Source organism: Amblyomma americanum, chromosome 9 (genome assembly GCF_052857255.1).
Source record: "Amblyomma americanum isolate KBUSLIRL-KWMA chromosome 9, ASM5285725v1, whole genome shotgun sequence".
Classification (NCBI taxonomy): domain Eukaryota; kingdom Metazoa; phylum Arthropoda; class Arachnida; order Ixodida; family Ixodidae; genus Amblyomma; species Amblyomma americanum.
The window spans coordinates 81,256,990-81,280,769 of record NC_135505.1 but is presented as its reverse complement, the minus strand read 5'-3'; the positions used below and the strand labels follow the sequence as shown (position 1 = coordinate 81,280,769).

The window sequence follows — 23,780 nt, the reverse complement described above, 5'->3', positions numbered from 1 at the left end:
GGAGAATGAACGCTTCACTTCATTATACATCAGATTAACAAGGGGGGGGGGGGGGGGGGAGATCACTCGCATTACTTTTGATATAAAAAATTTAGTGCGGCGTTGCCTCTTCATGCAGTCGTGTCGTGTTGCACCAGGTAATAGAGCTATCGCGTCCCCTCTAATGTTATTTGTTACATATTTTTGTTTATTTTTCACCCACAGTGAAAAACGGCATTACATTTGGAGAGGGTACACATAAAAGAAAACATGACATGACAACATGACATCGCTTGTGGTGTATTTTATATATCTTATTACTTTTTATTATTAACACAATTTGAAACTGCTTCACCAGCAGTCACGGCTATATAAGATTCAAAAGAAAATTCGAAGCCACCAACGACCTGTCGCAATTAAAAATGAAAAATGAACTAATTTTCGATTATGCGATTCAAACTGACGCATGAATCTTCGCGGAATAGGGAGAGTTTCGAAATAGAAGTACAAGTACGGACAAAAAATGATTACAGCTACAGGTTTATGTGAGTTTTGTGAAATGAACTTTCATTCGCACACCCTTAAAGGTATTTTGCCAGTAGTACCTTAGAGCAGAAATTAGAAACTTCTCAAAAAATATTGTGCTGATAGGCGTTACTTTTTAGGAACGGAACGAGTCCTGAAAGTTGATCAGTTCCTGCACATTTTTTTTATGCGTGCTTGTTTTTCATTGCATGTTTCATGCAGTGTTTTTTTCACGCATGATGGCATGCTTTCCTGAAAACCTTTCGCCGAACCCTGGGATTTGATTAAATTTAGCGATGCGGAAGACATCGTCAGCTTGCTTCGAAGACATCGCAATTTATAAATTGTAAACGTATTTGTTCGCAGTGCAGGTCGGTGGTCGTAAACCGAAGAAAAGTGTATATAGGTTTGAAAGGGTCAGCATATAGGATTATGGCACATTTAGTTTGGCTCTATAGGATTAACGTTCCAAAGCGACTCAGGCTTTGCGGGACGGCTTGGCAAAAGGCTCTTGATAATTCCGACCACATGAGGTTGTTTACGTGCACTGACACTGCACACGACGCGGATTTCCTAACATTTTTCTTTCATCAAAATGCGACCTTCGATGCTGTATGACGTAAGCGCACGTTAATTAACCACGACTGGTCGAAACTATCAGGAGTCTATCGCCAAGGCGTCCCGCAAAGCCTGAGTTGCTTTGGGACGTTAATCCTATAAAGCCAAACCAAATGTGCCATAATCCTATATGCTGACCTATTCAAACCTCTGCAGATTTTTCCATAAAGGAGCATCACGACGAGCACACTGCCAGGTGTCACTCAGGATAGTAATAATAATAATTGGTTTTGGGGGAAAAGGAAATGGCGCAATATCTGTCTCATATATCGTTGGACACCTGAACCGCACCGTAAGGGAAGGGTAAAGGAGGGAGTGAAAGAAGAAAGGAAGAGAGAGGTGCCGTAGTGGAGGGCTCCGGAATAATTTCGACCAGCTGGGGATCTTGAACGTGCACTGATATCGCACAGCACACGGGCGCCTTAGCGTTTTTCCTCCATAAAAACGCAGCCGCCGCGTTCGGGTTCGTCCCAAAGTGCACTTCGTCGACATCTTCGTCCCGCCGCTTGAAGTGCCGCTGGCCGTTACCATTACAGTTACCTCCACGCCGAAAGAGGAGCCATCCTGCGTCCTACGGGAAGGAAAGAATGGGCGGATCATAGTAGGGCTTAAGAAGCCCGACATGTACCGTTTCGCGGCCCGGGTTACGATGATCCGGATAAGAGTCAAGGGACTCAGTAATGTAATTCATGGGAGACGTTTACTGTAGAACGCGATAATGTGCGTGATAGCGGGAAAGCAGTTTCGTGGCAAGGCTTATCATCACGAAGCCTATCATAGTGGAGGAAGGAACCCTGATCCAAACGAGCACGCCGCAGTGATATTTCGCGGGAGAGCCCGAGGGATCCCGACAGTGCTTCTGATGCCACTGGAGCTGCCTGGTGTAAGAACGCGCAATTTGCTTGCATTTTTCGGCATACATGCGAGCTCCGGAAAAGGCTTTGGTCTTGGAAGTCTCAGGGCGATAGAGAAGGATGGTGTCCATAGTGGATGTATAGGCTCGGTACTGGACGTAGGCACCACAGCCGCCAAGGGCGGTGGCGGCGGTGGTGGAAGGACGCGCACCTTATCTTGAATTTTTTTTCTCTTCGCATCTGCAGACCTTCAAACTGCTGCCGTGTCACTGGAACTTTGCGCCCTGCTTGTCGTCACCGACAACGGAAAATAGTGTTCGCGCTTCTGGCGGAAGAACTGAAAGTGCTCACACGGGCGGTGGCGGCGGTGGGGGAAGGACACTCTCCTTATCTTGATTTTTTTTTTCTCTTTTCGCATCTGCAGGTTGGTTTCTGGCTTTTGGGAGGGCCGTGATACATTGTTTGGTGTCTTGCTGCAGTCCTTGGGCCTGCGACTGTCTTCTGCAGAAAAGTGTTCTTCAACGTCCTCTTTCTTCAACCTTAGACCTTCAAACTGCTGCCGTGTCACTGGAACTATGCGCCCTGCTTGACGTCACCGACTACGCAAAATCGTGTTCGCGCTCTTTGCGAAGGAACTTAAACGGCTCACACGGGCGGTGGCGGCGGTGGTGGAAGGACGCTCTCCTTATCTTGAAATTTTTTTCTCTTTTCCCATATGGAGGTTTGTAAAATTCTTTATAGTGGGCATGTCAGCTGGCGTCCAGTCGACACCATGTCAAATCCATTCCTGTTTTTTATGCAGTTTGCCCTAATCGTCTCGACTGCGGAAGCCGGCGCTGTGAACACGGAATTCATCCTCGCTGAACGCCTACGCCAGCACGGAGACTGCGCAAAAGAAAAAGAATTTCCGAATCTGAGTGACTGCTGGGGATCGCCACGTGCTACCTCATCGACGTCATCGACGAACCACGATATAAAAGCCCTCCTGCCATCGTGCTTCTTCAGTGGGCATGTCAGCTGGCGTCCAGTCGACACCATGTCAAATCCATTCCTGTTTTTCATGCAGTTTGCCCTAATCGTCTCGACTGCGGAAGCCGGCGCTGTGAACACGGAATTCATCCTCGCTGAACGCCTACGCCAGCACGGAGAATGCGCAAAAGAAAAAGAATTTCCGAATCTGAGTGACTGCTGGGGATCGCCACGTGCTACCTCATCAACGTCATCGACGAACCACGATATAAAAGCCCTCCCGCCATCGTCCTTCTTCAGTGGGCATGTCAGCTGGCGTCCAGTCGACACCATGTCAAATCCATTCCTGTTTTTCATGCAGGTTAGTAGCAATGTTTCTACAATCAAATCCAATAATATGTGCCTTATCCAGCTGACATGCCCACGTAGAGTGCTTGAAGTTTATTTTATTGGTCGTGACTTCGTATTGTCTCTACTTATGTTGTGTGGCGACATTGAGTCCAACCCTGGGCCACCCACTGAACAGCTACTGACCCAGCTCCTTGAAGGCCAGAAAGATATTCAGCGGAGACTGGGCGAAATTGAGGCCAAATTGCACAAAGTGGAAGAATTCACATCAGCTATAAATGAATTCAGAGATTTAAGCCGGGAGCTAGAATCACGAGTTGCAGGCTTAGAAAGGAAGCTTGTCGACCTAGAAGACCGGGGCAGACGAAACAATGTAATCGTGTTCGGAATTCCTGAAAAATTGAATGAAAGTTACGAAGAACTGTCACAGAGTGTGTTGAAAGGCGTGTTTTGTGACAAAATGGACACGAAAGTTGTTTCAGCCGAGAGAATTCATAGAATCGGTCGCAAGCAACCTAACAAGCATCGACCTGTTATTATCAAGTCGATGGATCATCGTGAGAAAGTTAACATACTGAAAAACTGCTCGAAACTAAAAGACACCGATTACTCTATTTCAGAAGACTTTTCGTATACCACGCGGCAGATACGGAAGAATCTCTGGGAAAGCATTGCAGAGATTCGAAAAGCCGGTCAGAAGGTTAAGCTAATCTACAACAAGATAAAAATTGGTGACGATCTGTTTGTTTGGGATGACACTGGCAAAGAAAGAGTCCTAGAGCATGGCAGCCGGAATCGAAAACAAAGTGACCAATGAATCGAGAACAGTCAAATTAAATCGCTAAAATGTATTCAGTTTAACGCCCGGTGCATTGTGAACAGGTCTGAGGATTTGGAAAGTATAGTAGTGGCGCATAAACCGCATATCATTATAATCACCGAAACCTGGCTGCACTCTGATATCACTGATGAAGAAATTACACCACCAGGATACAGAATTATGCGCAAAGACAGGACTTCTCGCGGTGGTGGTGTTGCAATTCTTTTTCAAGAATCTTTCCAAGTAATCAGGCTACCTGACGTGCAAGGAATTGAATGCGTCATTTGTAAACTAATTCTAAATGAACTTAGTCTTGTTATTGGCGCGTTTTACCGCTCACCACGAGGTGACGGTGTTTTCTTTGAGAAACTAAATGAATTTTTATGTACTACGAAAGCACAATCAAGTAATGTACTATTGGCTGGATACTTTAACATGCCGCTCGTCAATTGGGACAAACTGTTTCCAGAGCCGCTCTGCACATCAGCCGAACTTCTTGTAGACATCGTACTTGATCACGATTTAACTCAATTAGTAAAGCAAGCAACGCGTATACAAAAGGATAAGAAATCCATTCTTGATCTTTTCTTCGTTAGTAACAGTGTCTTTCGTCGCGGTCCTCTACTTCAATATTTCGAAGGCATATCTGACCATGTTATGGTATCTTTAAACATTCCATTGCTTCTTCCGAAAAATAAAAAGAAAGAGGTGCGTGTTGTGCTAAACTTCTCGCGTGCTGATGATGTTGCAGTTTTAGACTTACTTGATATTTCATTCTCAGATTTTGTGGTTCTTTACGAATCCTGCGACTGCTCAGTAGAAAATCTCTGGGTTTTCTTTAAGAACCTTGCTCTGAATTGCATTTCGCGTTTTGTGCCTACTCGGGTAATTACCCTACGCGCCAGCAGCCCTTGGATGACGAGGGAACTTGTACGCATGGGACGAAAGATTAAGATAGTTCGCAAAAAACTTCGGCGAAGCCAGTCGGCAGTTGATGCTGCTAAACTGTCTGATATGCGCTTGAACTTAAAACAAAGTATCAAAAAAGCAAAAGAGTATCACTTTAGCGTATCTATGAAAAACTTTCTTGTTTCGTCCCCTGCAAAGTTCTGGCGGCAGTTATCAAAGAAAAAGAAACCTGTGTACAGCGTTGTCGTTGACGGCGAACTGATTACTGATGCGACACAGATTGCTTCGTCTTTCAACCGTTTCTTTTGTACTGTGTTTACGCACGATGATGGTAGAAAGCCTCATTTTAACTCAGCTTGTCCGCCTATTACTGATGTTTCTGTAACTGAAGAAGATGTTTTCTCTCTGCTTCTCAGTTGTGACGCAAAAAAGACGCCGGGAATTGATGACATACCAAATACGTTTCTTGTGAGATATGCCGAATGGTGTTCCAAGTACTTAACGCTCATATTTAAGAAGTCTCTGTTAAACGCCGAGCTCCCGGAGGACTGGAAGCACGGAAAAATTATTCCTATTCCCAAAACTGAAAGTTCATCTCTACTTAGCTCATATAGGCCAATATCTTTACTGTGTACTTCTTCAAAAATACTTGAACATATACTTTTTGGGCATATATCAGCCTTCCTGGAAACCAATCACGTAATTGACGACCGGCAACACGGTTTTCGCAAAGGCTTCTCTACAGTGACACAACTTATAGAGACGATGCAGGATTTTGCCGCAGCCATTGATAACCAGTGTCAAATTGATGTCATTTTTTTAGATTTCAAAAAAGCATTTGACCGCGTCTCACACAGAAAGTTCTTGCTAAAGCTAAATACTATCTTTAAAAACGATCTACTGTTGACGTGGGTACAAGCATATCTATCGTCTCGATATCAGTCCATATCAATCGGCAATGCATGTTCGAGCCCAGCTTTGGTAAGCTACGGTATCCCAAAAGGCTCAGTACTTGGGCCATTGTTCTTTTTAATTTTTATAAATGACATTGTTAAAGAAATTCCTGTCAAAATCAAGCTGTTTGCCGACGATTGTGTATTATATCATGAAATACGAACTCCTGCTGACCAGCTTCTTCTTAATGACGCCTTGGCTAAAATTCATGATTGGTGCTCAACGTGGCAGATGAGTATTAATACTAAAAAAACAGTTTCAATGTCTATTACGCGGAAGAAGCAGCCATTAAGTTTTGCCTATACTATTAATAACCATCCCCTGTCTACCGTGGACAGCTACAAGTACTTGGGATTAACGATTAGCTCTGACCTACGGTGGAACAAACACATTTCTAATATTAAAAATAAAGCTATGAAAAAACTTGGCTTTTTAAGAAGATCTCTCCGGTACTCTACGCAGGAAATTAGGTTACTAGCTTACAAAACTTTTATCCGACCTGTTTTAGAATACGCCTCTGTTGTGTGGGACCCTTATACTAAAGAAAACATTAAAACACTCGAAAATATTCAAAGAAAGTCAGTGCGATTTATTTATAATTCATACAGCTGGCAGACGTCCCCTACCATGCTACTTGAGAAAGCAAATTTGGATTCTTTGCAGCTCAGGAGATACCGCGAGAGGCTTAAATACATGTTCATGATTGTTCACAACAAATTACGAATTAACAGCAGCAAGTACATTGAGCTCGTCCCGGGTCGTTCGACACGATCCTACCATTCTTTAAAAGGGAAGGAATACTCATGCCGCACTGAAACATACAAGAATTCTTTCTTCCCCCGTACTGTGCGGGAATGGAATGTCCTCAAAGCGAATATTGTAGAGGCTTCTACTGTGGAGTCATTTACGGAGTCGCTTAGGAATTCGTAACAATTTTGCAGCATTCAACATTTTCCCTTTTTTTTCCCAGTGCTCATTTTGACGCCAGGCGTCGTCTAATATTGTATAATGTTGTTTCTTTTCGTCGTTCATTTTTTCGGTATTGTGTGCTGAGTTGCGTGTACCTCAGGGAGGTTTTCTTTTTGTCAAAGTGTATTTTACACCCACTCCTGCTTAAGGCTTTGCAATAAAGCCAGCAGTCTTCTGTAAATAAATAAATAATATTTCCGTCTCTAACGCTGCGTTAGTACTACCGCCGTTGCCCCCGTATTTGTGTGATGTGCTTTTGTTGTGTTCCGTGATTTTATTTGTAAGTTCTGAGTGCTAGCGAAGGGTTGTGGACGAGTATATGCATCTGTTGGACTGCTGGTTGTGGCTGCCACGTCAGTCCTAAAATGAGCCGCTACTAGACGACGGGCTCGTCTTGAAGTGCAGCGAACTTGTGAGTACCACTGCTTTTGCCTTCATCTTTAGAGGTAGTACCGTTTGCACTTCGTCTAGGATGTCAGAGAGTGATGGCTGCCTTGCCTGCAGCGAGACACTTCCGGACAATGGCATGTGTGTTGCATGCTCAGAATGCTGCTATGGGTACCGCCTTGGGTCCTGTTCGGGAGACACAAAATCAGCGTGTAAAGGCTGGAATGAGGCTGACAAAAAGCGCTGGAAGTGTCAAACCTGTGTCATTCTGGCCGCTAGAAGTGCCAGTGGTGCACAGAAACAGAAACATGAGGACACACAGGGTCTTGAAGGAGTGCTCGAACAAATGAGTCGCGTGATATGAGAATTCTCAGATATTAAGGGCAAGGTGGAGGCATTGCTGTAGATGATGGTCACAGTTGACAAAATAGAGCAGTCCGTTCTGCATCTATCAGATTGTTACGATGACGTGCTCGCAGAAATGAAAAGACACACAAGCGAGGTTGCTGACCTAAAGAATATAGTCGAGTAAATTGAGAGCTACCATACTAAACAGGAAGTCCAGAGCTTGCGGCAACAAGCGAACAGCTTGGAACAGTGCAGCAGAAGTCAGAAGCTAGAAATTCTTGGTTTGCCCTCAAGTGATAATGAAAATTTGCTCCATAAAGTCAATAATCTGGCTAAGGAAATGGGTGTTGACGAACTGACAAACACTGATGGTGAAGGTCTGCATAGGCTTCCAGAAAAGAAAGGTGAAAAACCTGTAGTTCTTGTTCGCTTCGTCTCACGTGTCATGCGAGACTACTGAATATCAAATAGGGGTGTTCTGCAGGACAAAAATTTCGAAGTGTTCTTTCTGGACAGTCTTAAAGCTGAAAATAAGAGACTGTATGGACTATTAAGGTTAGAGCTAAAGATAAAGGTTATCAGTACGCTTGGCAAAGGGGCGGCACGCTGTTTGCGCGCAAGGTGTCAGGCGCACGGGTCATCCGCTTCAGCACGATGAGGACCATGATCTGATAGTATGAGCTGCAGCACCTTTTCAAACTTGCCATCTGTTTATCTTCCCTTTGCACTCTCACGGCTAGCCATTGCGACGACGTGTATCTCACGATAGCGTGTCCTTCAACTCTGTCCTTCGCAGTCCTCCTTTTAACCGTAATGATAGTGTGTCCATTTTTCATGTCAACATGAGAAGTTTGAAGAAAAAACAATTTGACATTGCTACAGCTCTAGATTCACTGGATCATAGTTTTGATATGATTGCTTTTACGGAGACGTGGTTCTGTAGTGTACATGATACAGTTAACATCAAAAGTTAATAGTCTGAATGTGTTTTCCGAAATGACCGGAGAGGTGGCGGAATTTTATTTTATCTAAATAACAAGCTGCAGTATAATGTTATACCAAAATTCCCACAAATAACCGATCATCATGAGTCGTTGACTGTCAAATGTTCGGGGTCAATAATTGCCACAGCTTATCGCCCACCTTCGGGCAATCTTAAAGAATTCATTCATCAGCAGTCATCTTGCATACGCGTCTGTATTATGTTTTCGAATTGTCCTGGTTGGAGACTTTAACATGAATCTGGCAGTACGAAGTCCACAAACAGAACGGTTCCTTGTTGTGATCGAATCATTTCAGTGTACTAATGTTATCCATTTACCAACGAGAATAACACCACATAGTGAAACACTGATTGACTTGTGTGTCACCAGCCATGTCCAAGACAATGTTTTCTCGGGAATTCTTGCCTTTGAATTGAGCGATCATTTGCCAATATTCTGTTTTTTGCCATGTGTACAAAAGAGAAATAACTGCAGCCGTGCGCCTCCTGTTGTTTACCGAAAATTTAATCCAGACACCATTGCTGATTTTCGGGCCTTGATAGAAGCAGTGCATTGGAATTGCGTGTAGAAGGAAAAAAGTCCCAGTTTGTTTTACGACATCTTTTTACGCAGAAATAAAGACTGCTACGATGAAGAATTTCCATCAGTACAGCTCAGAAAACAAAACAATATCAAGAAGCCATGGGTCACTCCCTAGTTATACATGAAAATTAGAGATAGAGATAAATTGTGTAACATGTTTATTCGCTCGAGAGACATAGACAAACTATTGGAGTACATGAAATGTCGAAACAAGTTGAACTCCGACCTTAAGGAAGCCAAGACTGATTATTACAAAAGAAAATTCACTTCAATATCTAATATACCAAAATTTGGAAGAAGTTAGAAGACTTATGGGAAGCCACAATAATACGATCCCTAGCACACTAATGCTTAATGGTACTGAATACAGCAATACTTCGCTAGCGCAAAAATTTAATGACCATTTTTTGAACGCTGGTGCATACTCACACTCTAGTGGCACTGAAGAGGGAATAGAAAAATATGTGTGCTGAAAGCTGAAATTCGATTTTTTTGAGCCCCTACACGGAAACTGAAATTTTCTCCTTCCTTGCGTCCTTAAAAAGAAACACAACAGTTGCGGTTGACGACATCAAAGTCGAGGAGATCATAGCTGTTGCCGATATTTTATGTGCTCCTTTACGTCATATTTGTAATGAATCTTTAACTAGTGGTGTTCTCCCTGTTAACATGAAGATAATAATAATAATTGGTTTTTTGGGCGGGAAAGGAAATGGCGCAGTATCTGTCTCATATATCGTTGGACACCTGAACCGCGCCGTAAGGGATGCGGATAAAGGAGGGACTGAAAGAAGAAAGGAAGAGAGAGGTGCCGTAGTGGAGGGCTCCAGAATAATTTCGACCACCTGGGGATCTTTAACGTGCACTGACATCGCACAGCACACGGGCGCCTTAGCGTTTTTCCTCCATAAAAACGCAGCCACCGCGGTCGGGTTCGAACCCGGGAACTCCGGATCAGTAGTCGAGCGCCCTAACCACTGAGCCACCGCGGCGGGTGCACATGAAGATAGCCAAAGTCGTAGTTATACATAAAGGAAATCGGCATGATGATATAAATAATTATCGCCCTATTTCAATGTTGCCTGTGTTCTCAAAAATGTAAGAGCGTCTCCTGAAAATTCGTTTAACGAGCTTTCTTGAAGAGAAGAAAGCCTTCGCCGAAGATCAATACGGTTTTCGTGAAAATTACTCTACAGAAATGGCATCACTGAATGCTAAAGAAAAGCTGTTGAGTAATTTTGAGAATAAACTATTTACTATTGGATTGTTCTTAGAAATCAGGAAGGCTTTCGAATCAATTAAGCATAATATTCTGTACCGAAAACTGCACCGAGGAGAAGCACTCAGATTGATTCGAACGTTTTTATCTGGAAAATTGCAATACAGACACCTTAATGTTTTTTGCTCTGAGTTAAGAGATAACATGGTGTTCCGCAGGGTTCTATACTGGGACCCTGGTTGTTTATTATCTACATTAACGACTTCACACGCATTCCACATACCCCTCACACAATTATCTACGCTGATGACACTACCTTCTTTTTCCATAACAATAACTTGGGCTATGTTGCATGCCGAACTAACACATGGCTAAATGAATTGTACACTTGGCTGAGGGTAAATCAACTGCAATTAAATGTTAGTGAAACAAAATACGCTATATTCAAAACAAGAAATAAATCTGATGACGAAAACATCATTGTTAAATGTAATGACCCTGTAATAGACAGGGTTTCCAGTTTTAAATTCATGCGCGTTTACTTTGAAGGGCACTTGAGCTGGACGCCTCAAGTATACAAGATACATGCTAGTGCATGCAGATCTGTTGGCGTGCGGAACAAAATTAGGTACCTGCTTCCTGCCTGGCTTAAGCGCCGGTTATACCACGCCCTTGTTCAATCACATTTCAATTACTGCTTACTAATCTGGGGCTCTACTACCAAGTCTAACCTTGACAAATTGTTCCGTCTTCAAAAACGAGCTGTGCGATGCATCGAAAACCTTGAGCGGCTAGAACACACAGCACCGGTGTTCCTAAAACATAACGTTTTAAAAATAAACCAGTTATATGAGCTGCATCTTGCTACTCATATTAGGAACGAAATCATGCGAAATCCTTCAGTGTTAACTAACTTTAGCCAGCCCAGTAATACACGGTATAACTCTCGAAAAAACTTCTTTAGACTACCCGCCATAAGAACGAGCTATGATACACAAACACTGTCGTATTTAATCCCCAAATTTATAAATACACACCCATCTCTTCTTGACATATCACAGCAGTGTAGAGCACTGAAAACGTTCAAAAATGCCTTCAAAATGCACATACTGTCTAACTCAAAGCTTTAAACGTCCATGTTTTGAAAACCAACTAAACTTTATTTTGGATGTTATTTTTTTGTTATTGCATTAGCACTTGTATAATGTTGTAATCCTTTGTATATTTCTGTGCACTGTACGGGTGGCAGGGCCCTCGTCAGGCACAGATCATTTGCCTTTTGCTCTGTCATCCTAGACCGTCTGTGTCTGAAAGAATGTTACAAATAAAAATATAAGGGATAGAAAGGGGAGAATCCCGTCGTTGCCTTCGGAGCCGTATTATACGCGTACGTGACGAAAGGGAGTACTTAATACCAATTAGAGTGGGCGGTATCAACGTATATGGAGAGCATGTCACTGAGTGCGCGGTTGAACTGCTCAGTCATACCGTTGGTCTGGAGATGATAGGCGCTGGTACAGCGATGGACCATTTGGCATTGCTTTAGCTGCGCTTCGACGGCGTCCGAGCTAAAACGCGGTCGCGGTCACTGAGTAGTTCTGCCGGGGTGCCGTGACGAAGAACAAGATGCTGAAGGATGAAAGAAGCGGCATCCTGTGCAGCGGCAGATGGAAGATCCGACGTTTCTACGTAAAGAGTGAAATGGTGAACTTCCACGGTGAGCCAGTGGTTGTGAGCGGAAGTGGTCGGAAGCGGGCCGCAAAAATCAATGCCGACGGGGTCAAAGGGGCGGCCAGGCCAGGGTAGCGGCTGTAACAGAGCGGTGTCGAGGCGGAGAGTGTTCTAACGGCGTTGGCAGGCTTGACAGAGTCGAATTTACGGATGTATGAAGCGGCACACACCGCGCCATTATAGTATCGCAGACGCAGGCGAGCATACGATTTTGGATCTGCGTGGAAAGAGGCCCAGATTGCAAAACAGAGGTGGTAAGGGATTACCAAGAGCCATTGCCGCACGTCGGAGAGGTAGTTTGAAAGATTGGTCGACATCATTATAAAAGGCCATCATGAATGGCAAAATGGTGGGCTAGGCGACGAACGGTCCGGGATGAAAAAAAGGCCAGGCTTAGCTTGGTTAAGCCAAGAATGCGTTGCATATCTCGATGCAGTTCCGCGCTGCTCCGTTGACTCGATAGGCTATTGACTCGATCGCCATTGAAACTGCCCGTGTAGCAGCGCTCGATCGCCTTTGAGTCGATAGACTATCGGTTCGAGGGCCCTCGAAATGCCCGTGTGACAGGGGTATAAGACTGTCCCGGCGAAGGAGCTCAGCTCTTTTATACATATGCCGTGACGTCAATCATAGCGCAGCGCCCCTAGCGGGAGGAGCGGGAGTCAGGTGGTGGCTGCGGCCGCGCGCGACCGCGCCAGTTGGGGCCCAGCTTTTCCTCCGTGACGTCACGCGCCGGCGCAGCGCCACTAGCGGGAGGAGCGGGAGTCCGGTGGTGGCTGCGGCCGCGCGCGACCGCGCGAGTTGGGGCCCAGCTTTTCCTCCGGCTGTCGTGACGTCACGTCACGTGGTTTGGTGGCTGCCCGGCCGCGCCCAAGGGCTGAACTGAGTGATTGCAATATGCAACGCATAAAATACGGCGAGGGATTAGAAAGGAAGGTGAGCAGCGAGGTGATCCAAGGATCCTTCAGTTGTTCTGAGAGCATAGCAGGGACGTCAAACGGCGAGAAATCGGGGGCACAGACGAGGGCAGAAGAAAAGGAAGGTATGTGGGTGTCGGCAGCAACAGGAAGCTTAGCTGAGCGCACAGGCTGGTCGCACAACGAAACGTTGCACAAGGAAGAAAGTGCAAGCTCAACGCGGGCACAATCAATGGCTGCTAGGTGGGTCGACAGAAAGTCGCATCCGAGGATAACATCGTGAGAGCACGACGCAGCACAGCAAACTCGATGGTATATGCTACTTCATCGATACAAACGCGTACCGTATAGGATGCGATGTGTTGGATTCACTGCGAGCTCGCCGTACGGAGCGAAAAGTCACAGTCGCGTCGACACCTTGCGAATTTTGCGGCGAAGAGAGTCATTGGTCACTCAGATGGCAGCGCCCTCGTCAACGAGCGCGAAAATAGGGACGCCTCCGACAAACAGCCGAATCACGTCAGCGGGGGAGAAACGGAAGACTTAACAAGTTCGCAAAAGACACAGTTTTTGTCTCCGTAACTGCGGCATTCAGTTTTCCTCTGAGAGCAGGTCCGGTCGCCAGAGGACTGGGGAAATTGAACGCTGGCGAGGGGAAGGCGAGCGGCGAGTCGAATACTGTGGGCGAGGCAGAGACGAGCCAGAAGAGCCACTGGGAGATGGCGGCTCTTGGTCGTATCCGTACGGGAGCAGATCATGCCCAGAATGAGGTAAAATCTGACGGGAAATAATTTCCATGTAGCGCAGAAGCCCACAAGCCTAGCAAATGGGCCGATTGTCGGCTATGCGCCAAGGGTTCTTTGGGTGTCATCGTATGCGAGGAAACGAGGCAGGCGGATGTAGTAAAGACGGGTGTGGAGCATAATAAGCAAGACTGCTACTATACACGGGAGGAGCGAGCGAGCACGAAGACTGGGTGACGGTTTCAGCATAGTTGAGCGGTGCTGCATGAGGAGGAAGCGGGGGGAAGAATGGAAAAACTGCAGCGATGTGCTCCTTCTGAATAGGCGGCGTGGTGGTGGTGGTGGTGGAGAAAACATTTATTACAGATGAATAGGAGGTATGTTTGGATCAGCCCGTAAGGGACCGATCCGTACAAGCACTAGGTGGAGGTCCCTAGTATGGGACCCCAGTGGCGGTTGCCGCCGCCCGGGCGCGCCCGACTAAGGCTTGTTGGGCCTGTAAGTCGTGGCAGCCGAGCAGGGTCGCCTCCCAGTCCTCCCGGGTTGGGTTGGGGAGTGGGTGGGGGCGCTAGGTAGGAAGGAGGGCACACAGGATCTTGAACGTGATGCAGAAGATAAATATGGCGGGCGACTTCTTCGTCGATAATGTGTTTGACGCGCTGCATGAACCGAGATTGCTCAGTAGATGAGGGACCCAGGGATAAGCCAGCAAGACCCTCGGGAGACGCGCCAGACTGCCCTGTAGAAGCGCATTGCTTTGGTAGCTCGTCAAGATTTAGCACAGCTGGATGACGGTACTGACGGTGGTGAAGTACTTCACCAGGAGCATTTGCAAAGAGTCATCGATGATTCTCTTAAGGATGTGGTTAAATTTGTCTGGCTTGGGCATAGAATGTTTGATGCGTTTGCATAAGCCAACGATGTCTTCAATATAGCTCATGAAGGTTTTGGCCGGGAGCTGAGCTCGAGCAGGGAAAACGTAGCTCGGCTCTGAATTTCCGCACGGCGGGATGGCCGAAAACGTCGGCGAAGATGGCTTAAATGAGGACCAGGTGGGATGGTCGGCTTCTTGGTTACGAAACCATAAGTTAGCAACGTCCGCGAGGTAGAAGGCGACGTTGATCAATTTAACATAATCGTTCCACCGATTGTAACTCCTGACGCTCTCGTAGGAGGCCAGCCAATCGTCGACGTCCTGGTCATCGGTGCCACTAAACAGATGACCAGGACCCCGCTGGCACTGCAACCCGGAACAAAGGACGGTGGTACGGATAAGCGGGGATGATTCGCTGGTACCTTCTGGCGCGGTGGCCGGGGCGAGTAACGTTCGGCTTCGAAGTTCCAAGATGAGGACAGGGACAGGAACCGAGACACCTGCACCAGCTGTAAAGGTGTGTACCCGCAGTGCAGGTCGGTGGTCGAGGACCGAAGGGTGTTACAACGAGTACACTCCCATAAGACGCTCTTGTTGTTGTTTGCCTCACAAAATGGCACACACCCACAAAGAGGATTGGCCATAACCAGGCGGTGACTACTTGCATTGAGCCATTCAAGATCCCCAACTGCTCTTCGTCGACCTCTTCGTCCCTCCCCATGAAGTGCTTCCGGTCGCTCCTATTACAAAACATAAACCCAGGTAACCGAAACCACTATAATAGGGCGAACCCAAGCGGAGAAGCAGCCAAAGTTTGCCATCGAGGCTATTGCAGATTTTGTTCAGCTCTCGGCACATATTAACGCAACAGCAGGTCCGACTGAGGACATGTGTACGGTCCAGCAGACTTTTCGGTGTTCTTGAACCATGTGAACCTCTCTTTCTGGAGTACATGCCGTCTGCAGCTGTAGTCCGAATTCGTCCACAGCGAATGCGAACGAGTGCGTTTCGGTAGACTAACTGCCCAGACCTTCTTTGCACGCGCTTCATTTTCTGCCTGTCTTTCACCGTTCTGATCAGCCGCCAATGTCATAATTAAGGTGTTTTCACAAAGTAATGCAATTACCACCTTTTTCCCGTACCTTTAACCTCTCATTCTATCCCCGAGGTTGAAATGGCTGCATCATCAAAAAGGAAGCGTTAGAAAATCTGCGTGAATAAAGGCAAAGACACAAATTGATTCACCGTACAGCATTTTTAAAACCAATCTGGTTTTAACGAACCGCCTCTAATAAAAGCGTAAATGATTAGTTACAAGGAAATAAGAGGTGCAGTAACTTTCTCACTTCTCAGCGCACACCTCAACTACGCCGTAAGGTAAGAGATGAATGTGGGAGTGAGACAAGAAAAGGAGAGGGTTGCCGGTGGGGAGGGCTCCGGGATAATTTCAAAAACTTGGCGATGTTTAACGTGAACTGACGTCGCACAGCACACAGGCACCTTTTTCATTTCGTCTTGATAGAAACGCGGCCGCTGCTGTCCGGTTCGAACCTGGGCACTTCGGCTCTGTAGCCGAGCACCGCAACAACTGAGCCTTTGCGGCGGATACGCTGATCATCAAGCCTGACGTCTACTCCAGGTGACTGGCGTATCCTAAATTGGCAAGCCTGAGGTGATATGCCATGTTATAGAAAAATAATGTGCGTCTATGAAAGGCTCTTGTAATCTTTAGTCATCGCCTCTATGCTCACATTCCTGCTTTTTACTAGTGCGCACTCACCGTTTCACTTCCAGCGAAGATGGAGTCCGCGGTAACTGTAAATATTTCTTTTTGGTTTAAGCCTCCCAAGCGCTGCAGGTTCGCAAGAAGCGTATTGTTCTTCGGACTGCCTTCCCTGAGCGCTTCCTGTGCTGCCGCCATCACGAGTGGAAAAAAGTATCTGCAAGGTAACAAGCGCTTTTTTGCAAATACATTTTTCTACAGAACATAAAAATTACAAATGAATGGAGTATACAACAGATGTTATCAATCATTATCGTTACCAAGAGAAGTAAACGGCGACCCTGTTTTCGCTTGCGCGCTGCAGCCTGGCCATGCCTCACCTCAAATTCAGCACGCCGAACGGCAGGAGAAGGAGGAGGAGGAAAGGTAGGGAGGTTTAAACAGACGAATAGCCGGTTTGCGCCAGGCGAGCCCAAATGTAAAGGTGCTCAGGTAGAGCCACCAAAAAACGTACAATCAAACCCCGACTGCGGCGGCCGCAAGCTGATCCCGCCAGTCCTGATGATCGAAATTAATCGAGAAACCTCCACTGGGGCCTTCGTCGCTATCCGCATGCAGGTTTAAGGCATTAAATTTCATTAACAATCCCCTCCTCTTCTTCTCTCGATAGCGTCAAATTTGCTGATAACTTTCGACGTCGGGTGTTGCGTAGTAAATACCATCGGCGCTAACAACGTCGGACAAGAACAAGATGGTCACGGGACGAGCGCGGTCTCTCAACTAAGCGCTCGTCCCGTGTCCTTCTTGTTCTCTTCCGACGTTGTTCGTGCTGTTTTACAAAAGGTGTTGCTGTACCAGCTTGCCCATCTGAACGTTCGACTTAACGATTTATTAATGCGTCAAAGTTGGGCTTTATTGATTTACGGAATAGTATATCGCGTTTAACGTTCATAAGCGACATAGGATCTTCCGGACGCCGTAGCTGAAGGCTTCGCATTAATTTAGACCAACTGGTTTTTTTTAACGTCCTCTGAGCTGACTTAGTACGCGGGCGCATTGCGTTTCGCCTCCACTGAAGCACGGCTGCCGAAGCCAGGGTTGGAGCCAAGTCATCGGGATCAGCAGCAGAGCTCCCTAAATGAATGAGTCACCGTGGCGGTGCTCGTTTAATCACACATGGCAGAATAATTTTAAACACTAATTCTTTTGTGTACTGTTTAATGTTTTCGCAGACAAAAAAGAACTCCGAAAAATCCAATCGACATAAAACTACAAACAAGACTAAACACGATGCATGCCACCCTGCTGCAAAAATCGGCAAGACTGCCTGTCGGGCGGACTAGTTTCTGTACACAGCGCGTAAAGCGATACGCAGCAAGAGAGGCATATAGCTAGAGGTGTGCGCTGACCTACGAGCAGCTGGCAGTATGGAAACACGAAAGCAAACAACTGACAGTTTCCAGAGAGAGATAAAAGCAAAGTACTGAATAACACGCTGAAAGAGATTGATGGTTTTAAAACAGAAATAATATTTCCTGTTCAGAATTCGCTCGCATGGTTGGGCTTTTGCGTTGTGCCCTTTGTTCTACAGTTTGGCCATGCATCGAGCCCTGCATCCACCCTGTTTCAGAATTCTATTCTAAGCAACCTCACTCTCAAGGATTTTACATTGCAACAGCACTAATTGTAGTGTGCGCATATGTGGCCGCGAGTCTACTCAACTAAGAGATCACTGAAGCTTTTGCTTCCCTGATAGACGAAAAGGCCATTAATCTTGATATGTCTTTATTTTGATCTATGTGATAGTTGCTGTGTTAACCGAGTGAAGTTCGCGTTCCCTGGGAATCGTTATTTCATATGGGCAAGTCTTTTTCTGTCCGCCATTCGAGCTCATCAGAATCCGCAGAAAAGGCTCGATTTTTCATTTTTATAAAAGAGATAATGCGTGCCACAAAAAGATGTATATGCATTACCTCTCTAAAAATGCATAGTGTAGCGCACAATGCATCTAATCATAAAGACAAGTCGTGCCACTTGTTTTTTACAGGTACCTAATCTTTGTTTGATAATGTGCAATATCCTGCTTTTTGCTTCATGAAATTGGATGCGCTCGTTATTTTTATAGGGTAAGTTGAAGACAATACTCCGCGCTATAGAGAACTTTTCAAAGGACTCACTCACTCTTTGCAAAGGGCTCACCCACTCAAATAAAATCGCCTCTTCAAGAAGAGAGCGGTTGCTTTGATTTCTCAGGGGGCACAGAACGCGTCGTTACCGCTGTTTCAGAAAGGGCTAAGCGTAAGCAGCGGTGCAAGCAGCTTTTTGTGCTTAATAGCATGTGGCAGTGCCTTTTGAGTTGCTCTAAGCATACAAGCTTTGTTGATTTTCTTGCTGAAAGTTCTTGCTGAAAGTTTGAACTCAGTAGCAACCCTGAGCCGGTATTTGTCCTGGTCTGGCGTATTCAGCCTGTGCTTGCTGTACACTAGAATGCTTGTAAACAGCTGATTGTGATATGTAGACACATATTTACGATGTGTCCTGGATACTTGTATATATAGAGTTTCTATTCCGCTTGACAAGCAACGGCTCCTTCTTTCCCGTTTTGAGAAAGCTGTTGTTCCGTATTTCACACTTCTTTTGCGTTATTTCTGACTTGCTATGTGTACTGTTGATAAGCTTTATTCTTGTTTGTTGCATAACTCATTTTTCTCTAAGTCATCTTTTCTTTGATTTTTTTTTTCGCAGAGCGCTTGGTGTCATAGGCTATAGCTCTGTGTTTAACCTTTCGCGTTTTGTTGGTTGCCGTTATATCACGAATACAGCTGCCCTTGTGGTGAGCGTGAGTGCAGGTGAACTTTTTTAAGCCCGCGGTGGGGGAGCAGGGAGACTTTCACAACATGCATTTGTTTGTTTTGGTCCTCTCTTTCGACCGTTTTGTTGATTTTTCTTCCTTCATCGCTAACAATGTTCGAAGCAGTATGCTTCTCTAAATAAATTTTTAGGAGGTTCAGCACCCGCTTAGTTCCTTATTTTTGAACATGTTCTCGCGCTGTCTCGCCCTGGCAGATATGATTTCACGTCCAAGCCAGATTTTAATTCGCTCTGTACTCAAAGAAGCACGCAAGCGCTGACCGAGCCTGGAGCTCCATTGGGCAACACAAAACAGTTCCACGGGACAGAAACTCAGCGTTTTGGAATGGCTTGATAGATGCAAATACAATGGTGGTGCCGTTTTCTTGTAATTTAATCGAGCACTTGCCGAATTCGCCTGCCTCGGGAGCAAGTTATTTATTATTTCCTACAATAAAAGGGTGCTTGCGCAAGTACGGAAAAATTTTCTTCAGCCGCCGTGAGAGAGCGGAGCATTCAATTTCTGAGCTGGAAAAAATGAACTCAGATGCGTAAGGAGCAGCTGGCGAAAGAAATCACTTGCTATTTGCTATTTAACCCTTCCTTTTGACACGACCCACACGGAGGCTGACCCGGTCGCCTCCGTGTGAAGTGTCTTAGTGTGGGTTCCCTCTGAAACGCTTTCTGTTAGGATCAAGGACTGTTTGCTTAGCTGGCTTCCCAAAAAAACCGCTTTATACTCTCACCCTGCTGTCTTCCGAGAAATGTTCATGTACATTGCTTTTACATTGGCCGCTATCCTCGACCTGCTTTATAGGCGAAAAATTCAGGGCATAAAAATAATCTTTGCCCCACCTTTCTGCCCCATAGGTTTAGGACTTCCTCCAAAGCGCAATTGGAATGGCAAGGTCAGCAGTAAATATGAAGTAACGAAGGCGTACTCCAAGTTTATCCGCTGCTCTTTAACGCCCAGTCTTCTGAATACCTTGCGTAAACAGGCTGTTGGTAGCTCAGCAAATAAAGTGTCGCCTTGCTTGACACCCTTCGCTACTGAACTTTTAAAACAAGATCGTCAGTGTTGTTTGGTCTTCAGATATATGTCCTTGTGACTTTTCTTAACACTGCTGTGCTGTGGTTCGCAATGTCTACATATCGCCTGATGTTTCTACAGAAAGAAAGAAATGGTGTTTGTAGTTTATGTAGTCTATATACAAGATTTATACGTTTCTAAACAAACATGATTGGTGCCGACGAGATTGCCCTAGAGCGCTTCCAAATCTGTGGCGCGGTGTTTTAAAAGGTTTGCGCCGGCCCAGATGACGTGGTTCGCGCTGGTTTTGATACGGCAGCGCGGCAAATGCAGCATACCGCACCATGTTTGAAAGGACGCTGGTGCAAGTGACGTGCCAGCTTTATATGCTTATCTCCAAACAGGAAATGTTCTGGAGCCAGATCGCAGTTTTGTAAGAATATTATTAGTATTATTATATTAAGCATTATGCACTTCGGAGTATCGTTTATAAAACCAATGTGTTTCCTTCGCTGATTTGGCTTTAATTATGCACTGATTCTATTAAAGGGTACCTAGTGAATATCTCGTTTAGAAGGAAAAGTAAGGGGCAAACATTTATACTTTTAACCTCTCGTTTCTTGTTGATTATTACGAGCTCAGACATTATCCAGGATTTCGGTACACTCGAGATCATTGCTGATTTATTGAGGAAGATCACAGTAGACATGGCAAGATTTCTACCTTCCTTGAAGAGGTCTGCAATTACTTGGCGTTCGCCTTTGGAGCCTTTCATTTTTTTTTTGGTATGGAGGTTGTGTTTTACTTCCTTCTTATAATTAGTGCAATAATATTTACTGCGTTGTAAAAACCCCTTTTATCTAGGTAATCTTAAAATCTGACTAAAATATGAGCGTTAATATAATTATCTTATATATATTCTCAATGACCTTGCCGTCCTTGTTTGGCCTGCCTCAACTAGACCTTGCCGCAGAACGTCTTTCTGCGTAGTATATTTTGTTGCATCCATTTTTTCTTTGCTGCGTGAAGCTACATCTCCGGGGCATAGCCTGCTCAGTTCTCTCCATACTATACTTCCTAATCTCACATAGCTTACCATTCTTGATTAATTTTAATAGTTCTGTTAGTTCCACTCTAACAATGCGGGTGTTCGCTTTCATTTAGCACTTGCCAGATTTTGCAAGAAGTTGGAAAAAATGATTTGCCATAGAGTGCAGCAAATATTCTCAAGAAAAAAAATCAACTTATTCTTTTCGCCGCAGCACGGTTCTCTTTCGTCAGGGATGTCTGTCGGCATAGATTCATTACGCTTAAAGGGAAGTTTAACTGTTTTCAAATCGCATGAAACGCTGTGGTTGGGAAGAAGCGACCTTGAAAATCATGTGTGTAAATTTTTTCTCGATTCCTTTCGCATAATGAGCCGCAATCGCTTGTTAAAAACCCGCCGCCGACACGCCCTCTTCGCTTCCGGAAGCGCCGAATGCGGGGAAGGAACTGGCGGAAGTGACGCCATTCACGGGAAGTCTGCCGGCCGTCCTGCTTTGCTTGCTGCTTTTCGGCCCGCGTTTCGGAGAACGACGGATCCATAATTTGCAAAACGCAGTTCTCAATTCAGCTGAAGCAACACGCTACGCAGCAGCACAGTCGGTGCTGGCCGGAGATCCCCGTAGATGACGTCACGGTGATCCCGGCCATTCGCAGTGTTCGCTCGGCGCCCTGAGACGCTGGTGCCCGTTTTCTTCCAAAAAGCAGCTTTTTGTGTTTATTTCCGCCCTTTTAGAATGCGATATTCTTTTTCAGCGGACGAAAAACTATAAAATGCCGCCTGGAACTCAATTATTTCGAAAAGTGCTTCAGCTTCCCTTTAAAGCGGATAAATAAAAGGCTTTCGAAAATTCCAAAATGGCCTAATACATTGCTTTTACATATTTCTGAGCGCTCGTAAGGAAATATTGGCTTTTATTGCAACGAATTTTAAAAAGGTATAACATGAACACACAGATTTAACATTACTAGTGCTTAACTAACTTCTTGACGAATATTCGTGCTTCAGAAGCGGAAGTAACAAACGCTAGTGTTTTCAGATAATTGCACTCCTACTGCTCCTGTATGTATATTACAAGATAATTTGATACGGGGTTTATGAATCGCATTTATTATCTTGAGTACACACTTAAGCTGGCTGAGGAAGGATGCGCAGAAATAATAAGCGGGACACAGCTGGAAACATACAAGACGGACGCACACAGCGCCAAATTCCCACTATATTTAACTGCACACAAGAAAAATAGTTTATATGTAAAATACTCACAGTGTGATTATCAGTTCAGAAACGAGGCGAGCTTGCAGTCAGTCTCACGCGCTAGTTTGTTTTCTTAGGAGCTTGAGTATCACAGCGATAATAATTCTTTCCTAGTCTCGTTTCTACACTGACTATCCCATTGCGACTCTGCCACGATAACCAAATTTTTTATGCGGAATAAACCCTTTTCTGAATTAGCGCTGTGTTTATGTGTTCTGTCTGTCCCTATCTTGGTCGCGCTGCCTATTTGTTCATTTAATTTGTTGTCCTGCTGCCAGCTTCTGGGCACTCTATTACTAGCGATTCTGAGCCTTAGACAGGACACAGAAATATGGATGGTTGTTTGAAGATAAATATTACATCGAAAGCTATTATACGGAGTCCGCCCAGGGCGGACTCCGTATAGCAGCTCCAGGGCGGAATCAGGGCATAGACCGTTAGACCGTCCAAATGCCGTCCTGCAGCTTAACGTGGCGACTTGAGTTCATCACGTGGCGAGTGTTACGGTGGCCCATGTCTCCACAAACTGTATAGTTGTTGCACTGGGCAGCAGATTTAAATCACTAGAAAAAAAGCAGTACATGGATAATTTTCGCCAACTTTAGAGTGTTAGGCGGAGGCGCAAACAGTTGGTAATTTTTTGTTTTTACTGATAATCACATAAAGTCCGCATCGTTATTACTATCACGGCGTGTTTTGTAAGACACCAGCCATTTAGGATGCATCAAAATTTTACAGAAAATTTACGGCACAGAGCTTTGGCGCACATCTTCCTAGGCGAGCTCAAATGATCATTCACTCACAGCGGGTAAATGAGTAACCTCGGCGCTGAGCAAGTATGAGAGTGCCTTGTGTACGAAAGGCCACTTAGAGCTGCAACCGTCAGTCAATCTGACACCAGCAGAAAGATTCGGTCCTGGTCCAATGTTTTCTAAACAACTTTTTCGTGGACTTTCTGTGTCGGTGCACGTTGCTCTATACATGCCTTTGCGCACGTGAACAAAGCAGTCACTGCGTTATGCCTGAAAAGCTTGATTACGAATGTTGACTCGTCCATTTAATGTATGTTCCCTATTTGGGACTCAAATTTTTGCTACTCATACGCTTACTAAACAACAAAACAAA

General features: G+C 45.3%; 1 pseudogene across 1 annotated transcript in view; it reads right to left on the bottom strand.

Annotated features, from left to right (window-relative positions):
* The window catches only part of LOC144104930 (putative cytochrome P450 12a5, mitochondrial), a 52,212-nt pseudogene that overhangs the window by 13,657 nt on the left and 14,775 nt on the right, over window positions 1-23,780 (bottom strand). Inside the window, exon 5 of the transcript XR_013308660.1 lies at window positions 16,531-16,690. The product of XR_013308660.1 is annotated as a putative cytochrome P450 12a5, mitochondrial (transcript). The remainder of the gene's footprint in view (window positions 1-16,530; window positions 16,691-23,780) is intronic.